Here is a 16,530-nt window from a genome sequence, read left to right on the forward strand (position 1 = left end):
CCTCTGGTCCGAATTGGACAAGGGTTGCAGCCCCCCTTTCCCTCTTCCTCTCCCCCTCTTTCCCCTTCTCCTACTCCAACAAGGGAGGTGGAATCCTACTAGGACTAGGGAGTCCTGGTAGGACTCCACACTTGGCGCGCTCCCTCCTAGGGCCGGCCTCCTCCCCCCCCCCTTGCTCCTTTATATACGGGGGCAGGGGGCACCCCATGACACAGAAGTTGATCTACGGATCGTTCCTTAGCCATGCGCGGTGCCCCCCTCCACCATATTCCACCTCGGTCATATCGTCGCGGAGTTTAGGCGAAGCCCTGCGCTGGAAGAACATCATCATCGTCACCACACCGTTGTGCTGACGGAACTCATCCCCGACGCTTTGCTGGATTGGAGCCCGGGGAACATCATCGAGCTAAACACGGAGGTGCCGTACGTTCGGTACTTGGATCGGTCGGATCGTGAAGACGTACGACTACATCAACCGCGTTGTCATAACGCTTCCGCTTACGGTCTACGAGGGTACATGGACAACACTCTCCCCTCTTGTTGCTATGCATCACCATGATCTTGCGTGTGCGTAGGATTTTTTTTTGAAATTACTATGTTCCCCAACACCATGCACGTGCTGCTCCGGTCCTCTGGCGTCCGGTACCGGACAGGGGAATCTAGATGTGATGTAATACAATTCATGTTGACCCATATCATGCACCCTTAGCCAACCAGGACGACAACATGCACCGCTAGCCACCTCGATCTAGACCATGCGGTAGTGTCCATGATGGGCAAAGATGCTCAGTTGGACATGTTTGCTGGCACTAGTGCATGATGCCCAATCTCATTGTGCAAGACGGGTAGCCGTGTGTCGCTTTGACATGCTTGGCTTACGGAGGGAGGGACTCGTTGGAGAACTAACAAACCGAGGTGGGGTCAAGGGTGGATGGATGGTGTGGGTCAACTTGGCTAAAGGGGAACGGTTTGAGGCCATTTGAACAATGTATGCCATGGGTATGGTCATGAGCTACCTCACTTGCCTTAGCACGAAATTTTTCATAAGGGGACAGCGTAAACCTAAAAATTTTGAGTTTTTTTGGATATCCTGTTTGTTACATTTATGGCACCGTGTACACCAAATTTGGGGTTATTTTGGAGATGGTCAAAAAAATCACTTCATTACAGACGGAAGCGAGTTTTTCTAACAAGGTGGTTTTTTCGAGCACATCCAAATCACCTGAAATTTTGTACACATGATCTTTTCATTAACATAGACAGAATTTGAAAGTTTTCCAATTTTTTTAGAATTTTATATAATTTATAGTGGCTCAGTGAAACTCATGTACATAACTCTGACTTTACCTTAAGGGCATAGTGTAAACTTCATTATTGCTGAATTTTCTTTTATAGTCATGTTTATTACATGGATGTGACTGTGTAAAAAAATTTGGGTGATTTGGAAAAGAAAAAGCCCACCTTCTAACAGGAGATATCAAACCCCACGGCCTGCATACGACTAGAAACCCAACCATATGGGGGCCAGGATGCAGGCCCGAATTATGTTGATTTCTCCTGCCAGTAGGCCCCACAGGGCATACACAGAAGTGGATAGGGAACGTGCTGTTTCATTGAGAGAGGCTGATGCAAGTTGTCTCTCAGCCGCGTATATAAGTAGGTGCGTGCGCGTCTCGCTTGGCGAGGTGGGACTAAACTCCCACCACCCGTCAGTTGCGACCGGTGCATCTCAGCGTTGGGCCAAATTTTGTTGGGCTGTCCCAGGCGAACCTCACCCGCGTGCTGGACCACGCGTCCCTGTAGATGGTTGGGCTGGCCCATCATGTATGCATATCCTTTTTCTTTTTTCTTTTTCACATATTCTCTTTCATTTGTTATTATACAGTTGTAAAACTAAGGTTGTTGTAAACGCACAAAACTCCTTCTTCAGCCTCTCACCATCACGTTCACGTTGAACTCACCCTGAAATCAAGGAGAGGTAGATCGAATCTCCCCACGGGGGACAACCTCCATGGAGTAGCTAAATATGGTTACTTCAGATTTTCCAGATTTTCTTCCCAAGTCGTTTTTGGAGGGGAAAATACATTTTTCTTTTTTCCTCCAATATTTGTGGCGAAATACATGGAACAAAAATCGTGGGAGGCACGAGGCTACCTGTTTTGCCCCTCCGAAAGTGCACTTGTTGACAAAATGCATGTGAACGTGTCATATTCCACATTATCCTTAAAACATGTTGTACACCTGTACAAATAATTATTGTCATTTTTATTTTGTTATCAATTTCTAAATCTTGAATTTCAGCATGCACATATCCCATGGCATCTCATCCAAGCTCCCACATCAACCGCACAGATTCTTCTACCATGCGCGTGTGCTACTCCGGCGTCGGGTACAAGAGAGGGGAATCTTGATCCGATGCGATGTGATTCATGTCTACCCATAGCATGCACCGCTAGGCAACCGGGCCGACAACATGCACCGCTAGCCGCCTCGATCTAGACCATGGGCAAAGATGCTCAGCTGGACATGTTTGTTGGCACTAGTGCATGATGCGCCAATCTCTTTGTGCAAGACGTGTAGCCGTGTGTCGTTTTAACATGCTTGGCATACCGAGGGAAGGGACTCGTCGGAGATCCAACGAACCGAGGTGGGGTCAAGGGTGGATGGATGGTGTGGGTCAACTTGGCTAAAGGTTTACGGTGGGTGTCTACGTGGCCAAGTGTCCATGCATGGTGTGAATCCAGCTGTGTGTGATGCACTAGACGGGCCTTTTTGGATAGGGCCCACATGAAGTGGCACCAAATTTTGAGGAAAATGAAGGAACGGGCCCCACACTCCGTCCGCATGCCGAACTCGTTCCCTCCATTGTCTAGATCCAACATGCGATATGGCATCATTTCCACATAGCCCGCGTTAGGCCTCTTAAGCGTGCCGCTCTCGGTGTTTGACCACACCCTTCATGGGTCATACTATGAGACCACGCCAGGCCCTGTGAACCACCGCCTAGGCACAAACCGGATGCATTACCCATTGGTAGCTAGATCCAAACCATATGCACCCCCGCCATCTAGACCCACATGTGGAGCATCACGTAGACGTTTAGAGACTCATACATGGACATGCATCCTCTTGGTAGACGTTTAGACTCATGTGTTACCTATTGGTAGCTAAATCCAAACTGGACTCACACCACTTACGCCAGTCCCCGAACCATGCATCCCCGCCGTTCAGACTCATATGTGGACATGTGTGCATGCATGTTGTGGGTCCAGTTGAGTGTGATGCACGAGACAGGCCTTGGTTACTAGGTCTAGCATCACGTGGCATCGAGATTTGAGGCAAATGAAGGAACATGCCCCGAACTCCTTTCACAGGCCGGACACATTCTCTCTCGATGGCTTGATCCGACATGCGATATGGCCCCGTTTGCACACAGCCTATGTGAGGGCCGATGCATGCCGCTCTCGATGTTTTACCACACCCTCTAGGGGTTGTATGATGACACCACGCCAGGTCCCGTGAATTTTGAGCCCCTCACAAATTTGCATTGATTATAACGATAGCAGCCGGGCATCATAGCCCTAGATTGCTTGCGTCGAGGCCACGCCTCCCGTTGGTAACATATGGCACATATATGGACCAAAGAGCTTAACATGGGGCACTCATCCCATTCCCTGCTATGATTTCATGTGGCCGCGTAAGATCTTGAACTTTCGAGGTTACAACCATAGAAATGCGGTAAATGGCCCGAATATGAGAGGGATGGAGGGGGGGTGGGGCGAGAAAGGCCACTCAATTATCTACCGACATTATTGAAGTTTGTTTTATCTGGAAAGATTTTTTTTATATAAATAAGGAATTTTTAGCACTTATTAATAACGATTTTATAAATTGACATTGTAAGGTGCATTTTTTTCTCTAAAACAAAGGTGTTGTAAACGCACAAAACTCCTCCTTGAGCCTCTCACCATCACATTCACGTTGAACTCACCCAAAAAGGATTTCCCTATTTTTTATGATTTTCCTTTGTTTTTGTTTTTTAGACAAAAGGATTTTCCTTTGTGTTTTTTTATTAGTAACATAGGGTTTTACTCTGTGACAGGTAAGCAGCCTGTGGGCCTGTTTGGTTGTTTCTTTACGAACTGGACCCACGAGCCGTTATTTTCTGTGCTTGACACGGATAGGGTCCGTGTCATCACCCCCATCACCCACACACCCCCGCCCCCCTCATCCCCACCCTCCCCACAAACCACCCCGCCGCCGCTCTCGACGGTTGGAGCGGAAGAGCGCAGAGTGAGATTGGGAGGCCGCCAGCAAGCACCTAGCGACTACCGGGCGACTAGGTGAAGTGAGAACCCTAACTTGTAATCTTCGACTTCTTTGTTCCTTATTGTGTTGCCGTTTCGGGAGTTGGATATGGTTTTCAAAGTTGGACATTAAATAGTTAGGATTTTCAATTGGAGGTTAGATGGAAGGCGATGCAGAGATTGAAGGAAGTTTTCTACATCGGTAGCTTGCTCGGTAATTTTTTCATAGGGTTTTGGTATTTCAGGGTTTTCATAACAATGAGCAAGTGCAGATGCGTAGCACAATAGCAGCAAATATCAGCAAACAGTTCTTTAAAAACTTAGAATTTTTGGCATTGTGCAGTGGCGAATCCAGGAAGAAACCGGAGGGTGGGCCCAAAACTTATAAGTTGGGCTTGTGGATTAAATTCCTTTTTAGGCCGAAATTAGGTTGGGTTTAGTAAGGCAGCCATTAACTTGTAGTCCTAGATTGCAAGTAAACTAAACACTACCTCAGTTGTGCTCCAGAGGAGGAGGGGCCAATGCCGCGCATCGACGATCGGGGTGAGCTCATGCTGTCGGTCGAGGATCAAGAGAAGGACATGTCTAAACAAGCTGTGGTGCGGCTGGCACGCGCTGCTTTGCGGGGTTATGAGGAGTGGAGGGCGAGCCACCTGTGCAGTTCAAGTGTATGATTGTTGATTACTGATGCAGTACCTTTGTTGATTATACTGTATGATTGTTTCCTAGTGTGTTTACATTCATAAGCCCATTTCTTTAATTCTCATCCTTTGCTTTTCTTCATTTTATTTTGTTTACACAGGTGGTGTGCATAACCTGTCGACAGGACTGCAACAGGCCCAATGATGATGGGTTGACATTTACCACCAGGCTAGATGGGGACACTTCAGCTGTGGTATAAATAACCATGTCAATTTTTACTTGTATTGTGTTTGTTCCCCTCTACTTTGAGGATTAACAAAATGTAGGAAATAAATAGCAATTTAATTTTACATCTACAGATCGTGCTACGCATGGCACCATTTCAGCGCCTTCCCAGACAGTTCATTGCTTTTTCAAGCGAGAGGGAGCCGCACGTATGATTTTGGCATGTACAAAGGGAATTCAAGGGCGATCATCGGTGGTGAAAACTGGTGCAGGTTTGTTGAAGACTTCGACCTGCGAGAAGGCGACCTTGTCTCCTTCGATTTGACTGAAGACATTCCTATGGTGTACTGTTGCAACCTGCCAAGGACATGCGATCAAAACAAAGAGCATAATCCTCTAGAATCAGCTGTCATAACAAAGGGAATTAATCTGACGAAGCAAGAGGAGCATAACCTACATGACCTTTTGGCGATGAAGAAAGGTTATATAGGTGTATTCTTTGTCCACTGCTTCACCAAGTCGAACATAGCAGGAAAGACTATGGTATGTTTTTGGTGTACTAGTATTTTTTATTTTGTATGCAATTTTCTTTGTTTTTCCATGGAGAGAAAGATTAATGATATGCTATTGTAGCTGAAACCAGTGAATACACTGATGTGTATTTTTGCATATACTTTTGTTTCCCATAACTGAAGATCCTTATGTAATATATGTAGATATAGCTGAAGATCCTTTTGTTTACTGCTCCTTCACATATTTGATAATTTTTCTTCCTATGATGGTGCATACAGAGATTACCGGCGAAAGTTGTCGATGCTCTAAAGACCCCAGGAGATGGGGAGATACCGGGAGATGGGCTTGCTGGCATTCAGCTGTGCAAGAACAGTTTCATGACGGTCAAGTACCACAAGTGTGATGATGGACGCATTATCTTCGGGAAGGGATGGAGTGATTTTGTTGACAGTGAAGAGCTCAAGGTTCATAAAGCCGTTCTTTTCGGTTTCAAGACCACCACCCGTGAAGATCTTCAGATCGAGGTGGTTATGAACATGCTGACCGAGGAGCCACAAAAGTAGCACGACAACGCAAGAGTGTCCTTTACACTAGGTATGGTGCGAAAACTATGTTGATAGCAGTTATGTATCTATGGGGTTAGGTCTTCATTCTGTCTTGGGTGATGATGACTATGAGAGGAGGACATGTTGCAGTTAGAGTAAATGCTAGGATTGGGTCCTATTCAGGACTCAAAATAGGGCTTACACAGGTTGTTGCTTTATTGGCTGTTGTTTCCCTGCCTATAATCATGAACGATGGTAATGCAAATGGAATCTTTAAGGGGGTTTTATTAATAATTTAAATCATAGAGTTAAGATGGTAGAACTACCTACGAGTGTTTGCTTTGGACATGCAGGAAGGGCATCATTTGTGTTCTTCACTCTTTGGTAATGCAGGAATAATGTGAGATTACAAAATAAATGGTATAGTGATCTTATGATTCTTGTTCAGCTAATTTGCTTGTTGATCATGGGATGTTCTATATTGCAGATGAAGGTGATAAACAAAGAGGTGATGATGGTCTATATGCGCAGGCTAGAGCATGTAGCAGGTGGATTGTACAGTTCATTGCAAGTGTGGAGTCATAGGGTACTGCGGTGTCGCTTGCGCATCTCTCAGCTATATTTTCTGTCCTTTACCATTGTCTTATTTTTTGGACCTTGATGTTAAGTCTGGCTGGGTTTGCTACCATGTATGACTTGTGCTGCTAGTTGATTACTTTAGTTTCTAGCTGTAGTTTGTATCAGGGGCTTCTAAGACCATTTGGTTTCTGTTAATGAAAAATCAGGGGGGCGACCCTTCTTTTGATTAAAACATATGAACTTTCTCTATGCAATTACAAAATAATTTTTCTCTATTCAAACCCAGTTGAGAATAGTATTCATTATAAATCCGAAATAATTTTTTGATAAAAATGGCTATCGCATTCTGTATCATAGCTAGCGAAACCGAAACAAAATAAATGTCTTAAGTATGATATCTCTTGAACCGGATCAAATTAGGCAAGACGGCTAGAATAAAGGATGATTTAACTTGCAGGAAATTTGAACTTACGACTTACTAGCAGTATAATAAAGTTTACAGACTTTCAGATAGATAAATAGAAGAAACATTTTAGTTTGATTCATTCTTCCTTCCGGACTTCCTCGGCCGCCTAGATGGTTTGGCGAGATGCTGGCGCAGACTCTCGAACCCCTTTTGTAAGTTCACCAGTCGCCTGTATACATCATAGGTGGCATACGCGTCCCTGGAAGCATAATAGATGTTCTTCAAGGGTGGTCATCTTCTGTGATAGCATCCTTCATCTTGTTGTAGCTGTGGTAGATGATGGAACCAGCGTAGTCAGCCAAGCCATACTTCGGCTTAATCGTCACTGGATCAGGCACTCTCCACAAATTCTGGATATCCACAAAGTTTCGTACCACCAGACCAACACGCTTGAGTTTTTTCTCGTCATTGTTGATGTCCACCCCAACAAAGGTGTACTCCTCGTCGAGCAGGAAGGCGGCAAGCAGGCCGCAGTGGTCATCAGCAACGCTTATGTGGTACACGAGGACATAGATGCCAACACAAAACTGGACCACGACAGCCGTCGGTGTTGGACCACGAGGCTAGGTGAACTCCACATCCAGTGCAACTATCTTCTGGTCGTCGTTCTGCAGCCAGTATTTGAATCTGCGAATGCAGTACTCAACACTGCTAGCCTTGTTCGTGTACTTCACAAAAATTACGGTATTTCCATCTGCCCTGATAGCATAATCTTTCACGAACGCTATGCCAAATGACTGTAATTGATGAAACCAGTATAAGACATGATTCATGACAATAACATGATAACAATAAGCCGAGATGAAAGATAGTATAGTAATTCTGGCACTATTGAAAGTTTATGTAAACAAGTGCATGAACAATTTAAACTAAACATGTACTCCCTCTATAAAGAAATCACTACAGTAGTGAGCCAAAAGTTGTTATATTTCCTTGCAGAGGGAGTATATGTGAATTAACAATCAAAACTTACGCTCTTGAAATATTATCTAAACAACTGCATCAACAATCAAGACTAAACATGTATCTATGAATTGTTCATCGCTCGTGCAGATGAATCTCTGTGTACAAACTAAAGAAGCAGGAGAAAAACAATAAATTGACAAGACAACAGACTAGATGTTGCATGCAGATGAATTTGTGTGCAAAATTCTCATAAGGCAACGCATGTTGAAGGCAGTTGAATTTGTGCGCACAAAATAAAGAAGCAGGAGAACAAGAAATTGAAAAGAAAAAGGCCATCGTATGTGCTGCTACTAGAGAACTACTAACAAATTTGACAGGAAGGAGAACTCACCGTTCCAGAAGCCAGATTGTTGGGAGAGTGGGCGACGCAGAGGAAGAGGGAATCAAGAGGACGCAGAGGCAGAGGAGCCGTTTTTGGAGAATCGTGGCAGTGAGGACGAAGCGCCCTCGCGCATGCCCGTCCTAAATAATTGGGACGGGGCTCGTCCCGCCTGTTGGAGTCCTCCCGCCTGTTGGAGTCCTCGCTTTGTTTCTTATGTTCTCATTTAAAATGGGCTCATCCCACTGTAAAAGGCCCGTATAAGAAAGTACGAGAAGCCCAAACGCTTCACGGTTGAGATTAAGTTGATAAAAATATTCTCACAAAAAAACTTGCTAAAAACAACAACCGGAAACGCTCTTTGACGAGCGAGCCAGGCAACGCTTGATCCTAATCTCTCTCCCCCTACGATTCTAATCTTTCTGCTCCCCGATTTTTAGGTGGGCCTAAAGAGATCTCCCCTCTAATCTCTACGCCCCCCTGATTTCAATGTGGGCAGGTAAGATATTCTCTGTAGAATCTCTTCAGTTATCTCTCTCCTTCCTAATTTAAAGGGATTCCTGTTTGGACGTGGTTACCTAATAAAGCATGTCTAGTCAGAAATCGATCTCGCACGCAATAGCATCGCCCAAAAAAACATTACGTGATCTAAAACTACCTCTTCATGAGATCCCAAATCCCCTATAAATACTCCACCCCTCGCCTCCTACCCCACGCCTCCCACTCCACGCCTCCCATACCTAGCCTTCCATGACTACACCGAATTACCACCCCACGCCGCCCAAAGTAGCTCCCAGGTCGGTGAAACCGACGGAGCTGTCATCTTCGAAGCCTGCATCAGCGAATCCTGATATGAATGAGAAGGGCATGTCAGAGAAGCTGACGAAAGAGAAGGGCACGTCGGAGAAGCTGGCGAAGCAAAAGATGAAAGCGAACGGCAATGGAGCCGGTCGCCATCGAGAGAATCCTCCGGTAACGATCGAGATCCTTGTATTCTGCATACTCCCTCCTTCCCAAGTCTGCATGCAATCCCATAATTTTCCCTATTTTACCGAAGGGAGATGGGTGTGTATAGAAAGAAAAGAAAAAATGACAAAAAGAAAGGCTTGCACGAATCTTAGCAGAAAATCAATGACATAGGACTTAGATGTGCAATAAAATCAGGGTTATCGTCTCTGTTTATATGCCTTAAAATTTGGAAATTGCTAATTTTTTGGCATAGGCTTTCTAAATGCGTTCTTAATCTCCAGTGATTGAAACTGTTGGTGATTCCTCTTAATTTTGCATGGTCTTTACTAATTGATCTTTTTTAATCTGATCGGAACTAGGGAGTATGTGCTCTTGAATGCTTGCAATGGAACTGCTACATTCCTTTTTCGAGATTATCTATAAACTATTATTCTTCTGATCATGTATGCAATTATTTTCGTAAGCATGACGCCTGAAACTTTAGTAGTGTACAGACCAAAGTCTGCTCTTTCTACTAAAAATCAATACTATTATCAGTCAATTTGCCAACAGAGATACCTTTTTTTTCTATGTCTGGAGTTGATTATATGGCCCAGAAGCTCTATGATTTCATGCAGTACTGTAGATCACAATTTTGATATTGGCATAGATTAGTCGGTTCTATGCATGTTTAAATGAATACCATACAGAATCTAATCACACTATTTGTACATTCAGGGAACTCAGGTTGCTTCTCTGCTACAATACGAGAAGTTCATAAAAGATTTAAACACACAGCAACTGACGTACATCAAGTTGATTGGACTGGGTGAACTTCTCAAGACTCCTGGCATGAGAATGAGACATTTACTGTGCCAGGCCGTCGCTTATTCATATGATACAGAGCAGGATGTCTTTATAATTAATGGGAGACCATGTAGGATCACACTAAAATATGTGGAGCATATAACAGCCTGCCCTGCATAGGGAAGAATCACGTCTCTTCAAATCACAATGATACTTTGGAGTTGTGGAAGGAACTGAAAGACCCCAGCGACACAAAAGTAACTTTGAAAGGATTGCTAGCCAAGATGAAAGGCGACATCACACCTAATTTTGTCAGGCCATTTGTCTTGTACACCATAGGCAAATATGTATGCCCGACAACACAACAGTATGTGGACAACAGATACATTGGGATTATTAGAAACGTTGAGATAATAAAGAGCACCAATTTTGGTCAGCTTACGCTTGACCATCTTATAGCTAGCGTCAGGAAATTTGTAAATGGTGGAGCAAATCTGGAGTGCAACCTACCACTGCTGTAGGTAATACAATCATTATTAACATACCATACATTTAATTTTATGGAAAATTGTCTAAGCTGTTTTTGTTGTAATGCAGACGTGGTACTACGAGAAGTGGAGGGTGCACCAATTGGACTCTACCATCTCGTATGCATCAAGGTTAAGGCCGCTGATCCAAAACTGGAGTGACGAGAAGGCACAGAAGGTTGACAACATAATCAACAAAAATTATATAGGGGTTCGAGAGGTAAAGTGTTAGTACTGTGTGCCTGGATTATGTACCATATGTTTTGAATGATACTAACAACACTAACATGCAGTATGTCAATGACCTGCTGCGGCCTTTCACTCCGCCACCAGTTGGGACGCCGGTCAAACCAAAGAATGACGGCTAGGTAAATGATGAACATCACACACAAATATATATTGTAACTTTGCAAGTACAATCGAAGTCATATGCTCCTAACTGCTTGTAATTTGCAGGATAAGGCACTCATGGGCTGCATATTGGCTGATTTGAAAGAAGTTGTCTCCATTGTGCGGGAGGCTAGTGCACAACAATTTGATAGGATGTGCAACCTTGAAAGAAAAATGGACGAGTGCCATAGGCGTACCCTTGCGAATGGCAGACACACGGACGAGCTCATCACAGAATTCAATGTAAGTATACCATTGTGAGTTTGTACAAATAATTTTACTGTCAATACTCTCCACACTAACACATTTTTTTAAAGAACCACTGCTATGGAATATTTGATGTTGATCGCCTAGGAGTCGAGGACATACATCTATCTGACCTGGGAGTACCTGCGGACCTAATGGAGGTCCCAGGAGAGAATACTACACTCCAGCAAAAACAAAAAGATGACACAGAGGTCATTGCCAAAGGCATTTCTGCTAAGGGAATACAAAAAGATTACATGGATGCCCCCAAGAAGAACGTATCTGAAGATTTACAACCTTCTCCTAGTTTGCAATCACGAAAGCATTCAAAAGCCAGATTAACCTTGAAGCTTTCATGGTGATACACATTTTACATCTAACTGATTTTGTTTTAAGTTAACGCAGATTTGTAGCTAACATATGATCTTCCACGTTCAGGATGAAGAAGACAGAGTTGTTGCTGCAGCTTGCAAGGAGAGTCTCAAGAATGTTTCACAGCTTTATAAAGAGGTGGATGCATCGCAGGGTGCTCCGAGTTTGGATTCACGAAAGCATTCCAAAGCCACGACAAGCCTTGAAGCTTTCCTGGTGATGCACATTTTACAGTTAACTGGTTTTGTTTTTTTATTTCGCGCAGATTGCAAGCTAACAAGTGCTTCATTTCGAATCACGGGATCCTCTGAATTTGAGGCACAATGAGAATGTGTGAAACACTGAAGAAAGAAGAAATCAAGATGATGAAGATGTCAGTATTGAGGTGGGTGCAGAGGCAGGTACCAAAAGCAACCAGCGGTCTGCCAAGGCTAAGGGAATAAGGGAGCCGGAAGAGCCCCATGTCTTCCCAGTTGATGAGGACAACTATGATGATTCTTTAGCAAAGCAGTGACAAGATAGTGGGGTTGATTCCATGCTACCAACTCATGCGAGCAGCCGGAAAAGAGTGGCACCTTCATTATTGTGCAATGAAGATTTTGTTCTGTACGATAGTGATAAGAAGAGAAAGAAAAACAGGACTCCATCGGAGTCTACCAACGATTCCAAGGACACAAAGAATACAAAGAGGAAAAACCGTGCAAGCAATTTAAAAGATACAGACACAGGTGCTTCGACGCTGGAGGCCAACCTTGACAAGTTTCGACAGAGTTATGTGGCTGAAATTATCAACACCTCAGATCTTGATAAACAATTGGTGGTAATTGATGACATTGTTCTGCAACAGAAGCATTTGCAATGCCTCACCATGACAGATGTAGGCGAAGATGACAAATGGTTGGGTGATGAAGTAAGATATTTGCCCAAATTAGTTTATCAATTTTCTTTTGCACAGTACAATGAACTTGAATTTTTTTTGAATGCCACAATTAACATGAATTTTGTTTTAGTTGGTTGATGCTGTGATTCAGATCATGTGTCATGATCATCCTAATGAGATAAGGGATGGCCAGCTGGTTTACATTGAGAGGGTGGCCGGTTTCGCTATGCTCGAAAGAGATGGTAAGGTAGAGAACTGCCACGAGGCAGCTTTGGCGGGCAGTCATGGAACAACAAAAGGAGACAACTACCTTAGACATGATCTGGTACCATCTCACCATGACATAAACACATTTTTTTCTTCTAATTATTATGCATGTTGATGTAATCATCTTTGCTGTCCAGGTTTTTCTACCTACGAACATGGCGAACACCCACTGGTTCCTTGTGGTCATAAACCCCAGAAGGAGGGAGATTCGGATTCTTGATTCACTTTTAGGCTACCTAGAACGCACACAAGTGGTTCACGTGGTGAGATTTTAAATGTCTTTCAATATAACACAGGTTTTAGCATCATACCTAGCCATGAACCGTGAGCAACTTCTCATACCATGGACTTTGGCAGATACATGGGGTGGAAGCACATCTGAGAGCATCGCTGCGAATCAATGGACCACAAAGCCATGCATGGCAAGACATTAACGTGACCCAATGGACAGTAAAGCATGTGCCTGTGCCAAGACAAGATGACAAGTCAGTCAACAATATTAGCTTCTAATTATGTTTTTCATTGTTAATACGTGAAATGCTGCTAACAGAATTAATTGTTGTAGTTCTTCTTGTGCACTCTACATGCTGAAGAACATCGAATTCTTTACGGGAGAAGATCTTAGACTGCATTATGACCAAGTACGTAGAGTAACACCTAAAATTCTCTCAATTTTGTAAACATATGGAATGATACTAACATATCCTCCCATGCAGGCATACATCGACAATTATAGAAGAGAGCTTCCTGTTGTCCTTCTTAATTCGCCCTACAACAAATTGAAGTCCATGAAAAGGCTGAAGACGTACAATGCTAGCCTATCGGATGCAGCTGCGATTGTAGATCATGAAGATGCAAGCATTTAGTCCAGCAATGGTCCATTCTTAGATATGGAGTGTACATTTGGTTATGAAGCGGTAGAGTAGGGTGTGGTTTGGTTTCAGTCCCAAAGAAGGTTTCCTAGCCATGTTCTTAGTCCAGTGCGGATTAATCAAGTTGTAATACTTCATAGTACTAGTTCCAAATACTATTCTTGAAATAAATTTTGTCTCCATGGGAGACGCTGAAACATATATTTGCTTTTGACAAGAATTTGAAGCTTAGGAAGGCTAACTGAATTCTTAAATTTATATTTAAGTTTCGTCGGAGTCTGAACAAGATTCAGAACAATTACGTCGCTAGTTAGAAGTTTCATAATTTTTTTAACATCGCTAGTTAGAAGTTCCTGAAAAATTTCAGCGAGTGTTGAAATATTTTGGCTGAAAGGCAAATATTGCAGTGAGTGTTGAATCTCACCGAAGCGAAAACCATGGTGTCGTGCCATCTTGAGCAGCACCAGACATGATTTAGTATTATCAACAAAATTTGGTCTCACATATACGAGGAGAAAAGGTATGAGCAAGGATGGGCAATAAAATAGCTTCACAAGAAAAAAGAAAATACTTCACGTGTGAACAGTTAATCCTAGTTGACTTTAGGACCGGATGTTGGTTATCATCATGTGGTGGCAATGGTGGGCTCAGCGCAACAAAGTCCGAGAGGGAGACAAGCCGAGCCGATGGATCACACGCAATTCGCTGCTAGGGTTGCATGCACGGCCGGAGAGTACCAGGGGTGTTTCTGCAAAACAACATGCCCGCCAGCAAGCGCGCCTCGCTGGTCCCATCCTCCAGAGGATATGATTAAATTCAATGTGGACGGGGCATTCATTGAAGATGGCATGCAAGAGGGATGGGGCGTGGTTGCGCGGGATCACAGAGGAGAGGTGGTGGCTACGCGGGCTGGACGCGTTGATCATGCCACGGATGCTTGCCCTAAAAAAATAATAGCGGTCCAGTTCTTTTGGCTGTTTTTCAAAGAAACGGGAACTATATCTTTTTGACGATCGTGATTCTCAGGAGACCTAAGTGTTGTTATGTGGTGGGTCCCCTCCCTTGATTTCCTCCAACCGAAGAAATCTATACGTGGATATATGCCCGGGTTGTTACGATCCCTATAAATAGGGATCCTTTGAAACCTCATAGATCATAGTTCGTCCTTCTGCGCCGCCCAAAGCAGCAAGACCGAAGGACGGAGCAACCCAGGAATCCAGCAAGACCGAACGACGGAGCCAAACATGAATCCTCAGGTAACTCCCCACGATCTCCTGCTGCAGCCACTGCTATTTTTCGTGCCACGATCTTAATCCCATGATCTCTTGCTGCAACCCCACTCGTTGTTTGCATATTCATGTAACTCAGCATGTTTTTAAACAAATTAAGTCGGGGGATGTTATGGGAGGGCGCTAGGATTTGTTTCCTACCAGATTGGCAGTTCATTGATTAATTCCAGGCTAAATCTTAGGTTCTGGTCTTGTCGATGCCAAATAGGGCAGCGGGCGCTTGCCTTCTTTTTTCCTTCCGCACGAGTTATGGAAGGCATCGATGGCCCATGTTTTAGTTCCATAGTACTGACCATGATTAGAGCCTAGAGTTGAGGAGACCACGGTTCGATAGTTTTTTATTTTCGAACCTTGATTTTATTTCAGATCAGCGCCTTGCAATGGAGATTACCTTATATGACCGTTCAAACGTAACCAAGCTGAATCTAATGCTAGTATTTGCACATTCATGGAACTCAGCTTGCTTGTAAACAAATTACCTCATGAAGTAGCGTAGAGTACAATTTTTATGTTGGCATATATAAGTTGTATTCGTCTGTATGAGTGTTTAAATTGTATACCATGCTGAATATAATCACACTTGCACATCCATTGAACCCAGGATGCTTCTTTGCCGCCATATGAGGAGTTCATAAAGGGATTAAACACGCAGCAAAGGATGTACATCCACTTGATAGGACTGGGTGGACTTCTCAAGACACCTAGCATCAAATTAAGACGTGTACTGTGCATGGCCATCGCTAATTCATATGATGCAGAGCAGGATGCCTTTATCATCAACGGGAGACCATGTAGGCTCACACTAGAAGATGTAGCGCATATAACAGGCATGCCCTGCCATGGGAAGAAGCACGTCCCTTCAAATCTTGATGATAATATGGAGTTGTGGAAGAAACTGAAAGACCGTAATGACACCAAAATAACTTTCAAAGGATTGCTAGCCAAGATGAAAGGAGACAACACACCAAATTTTGTCAGGCCATTTGTATTGTACACCATAGGCAAGTATGTATGCCGAACAAAAGAGGAGTATGTGGATAACAAATATATTGGGATTGTTAGAAACGTTGAGACGATAAAGGGCACAAATCATGGACAGCTAACGCTTGACTATCTTATGGATGGCGTGAAGAATTTTGTAAATGGCGAGGCAATTCTGGAGGGGAATCTAGCACTGCTACAGGTAACTCATAGTAGTAAAATTATCACATGTCCTAACATACATTACATAATGTACGAGAATATTTGTAAACTGCTTTTGTTGTCATGCAGACATGGTACTACGAGAAGTTCAGAGTGCACCAATTCGACTCTAGCATCTCATATGAATCAAGGTTAAGGCCGCTGATCCAGAACTGGAGCGAGGAGAA

The sequence above is a fragment of the Triticum dicoccoides genome, chromosome 4A (assembly GCF_002162155.2).
Source record: "Triticum dicoccoides isolate Atlit2015 ecotype Zavitan chromosome 4A, WEW_v2.0, whole genome shotgun sequence".
NCBI classification, from domain to species: Eukaryota; Viridiplantae; Streptophyta; class Magnoliopsida; order Poales; family Poaceae; genus Triticum; species Triticum dicoccoides.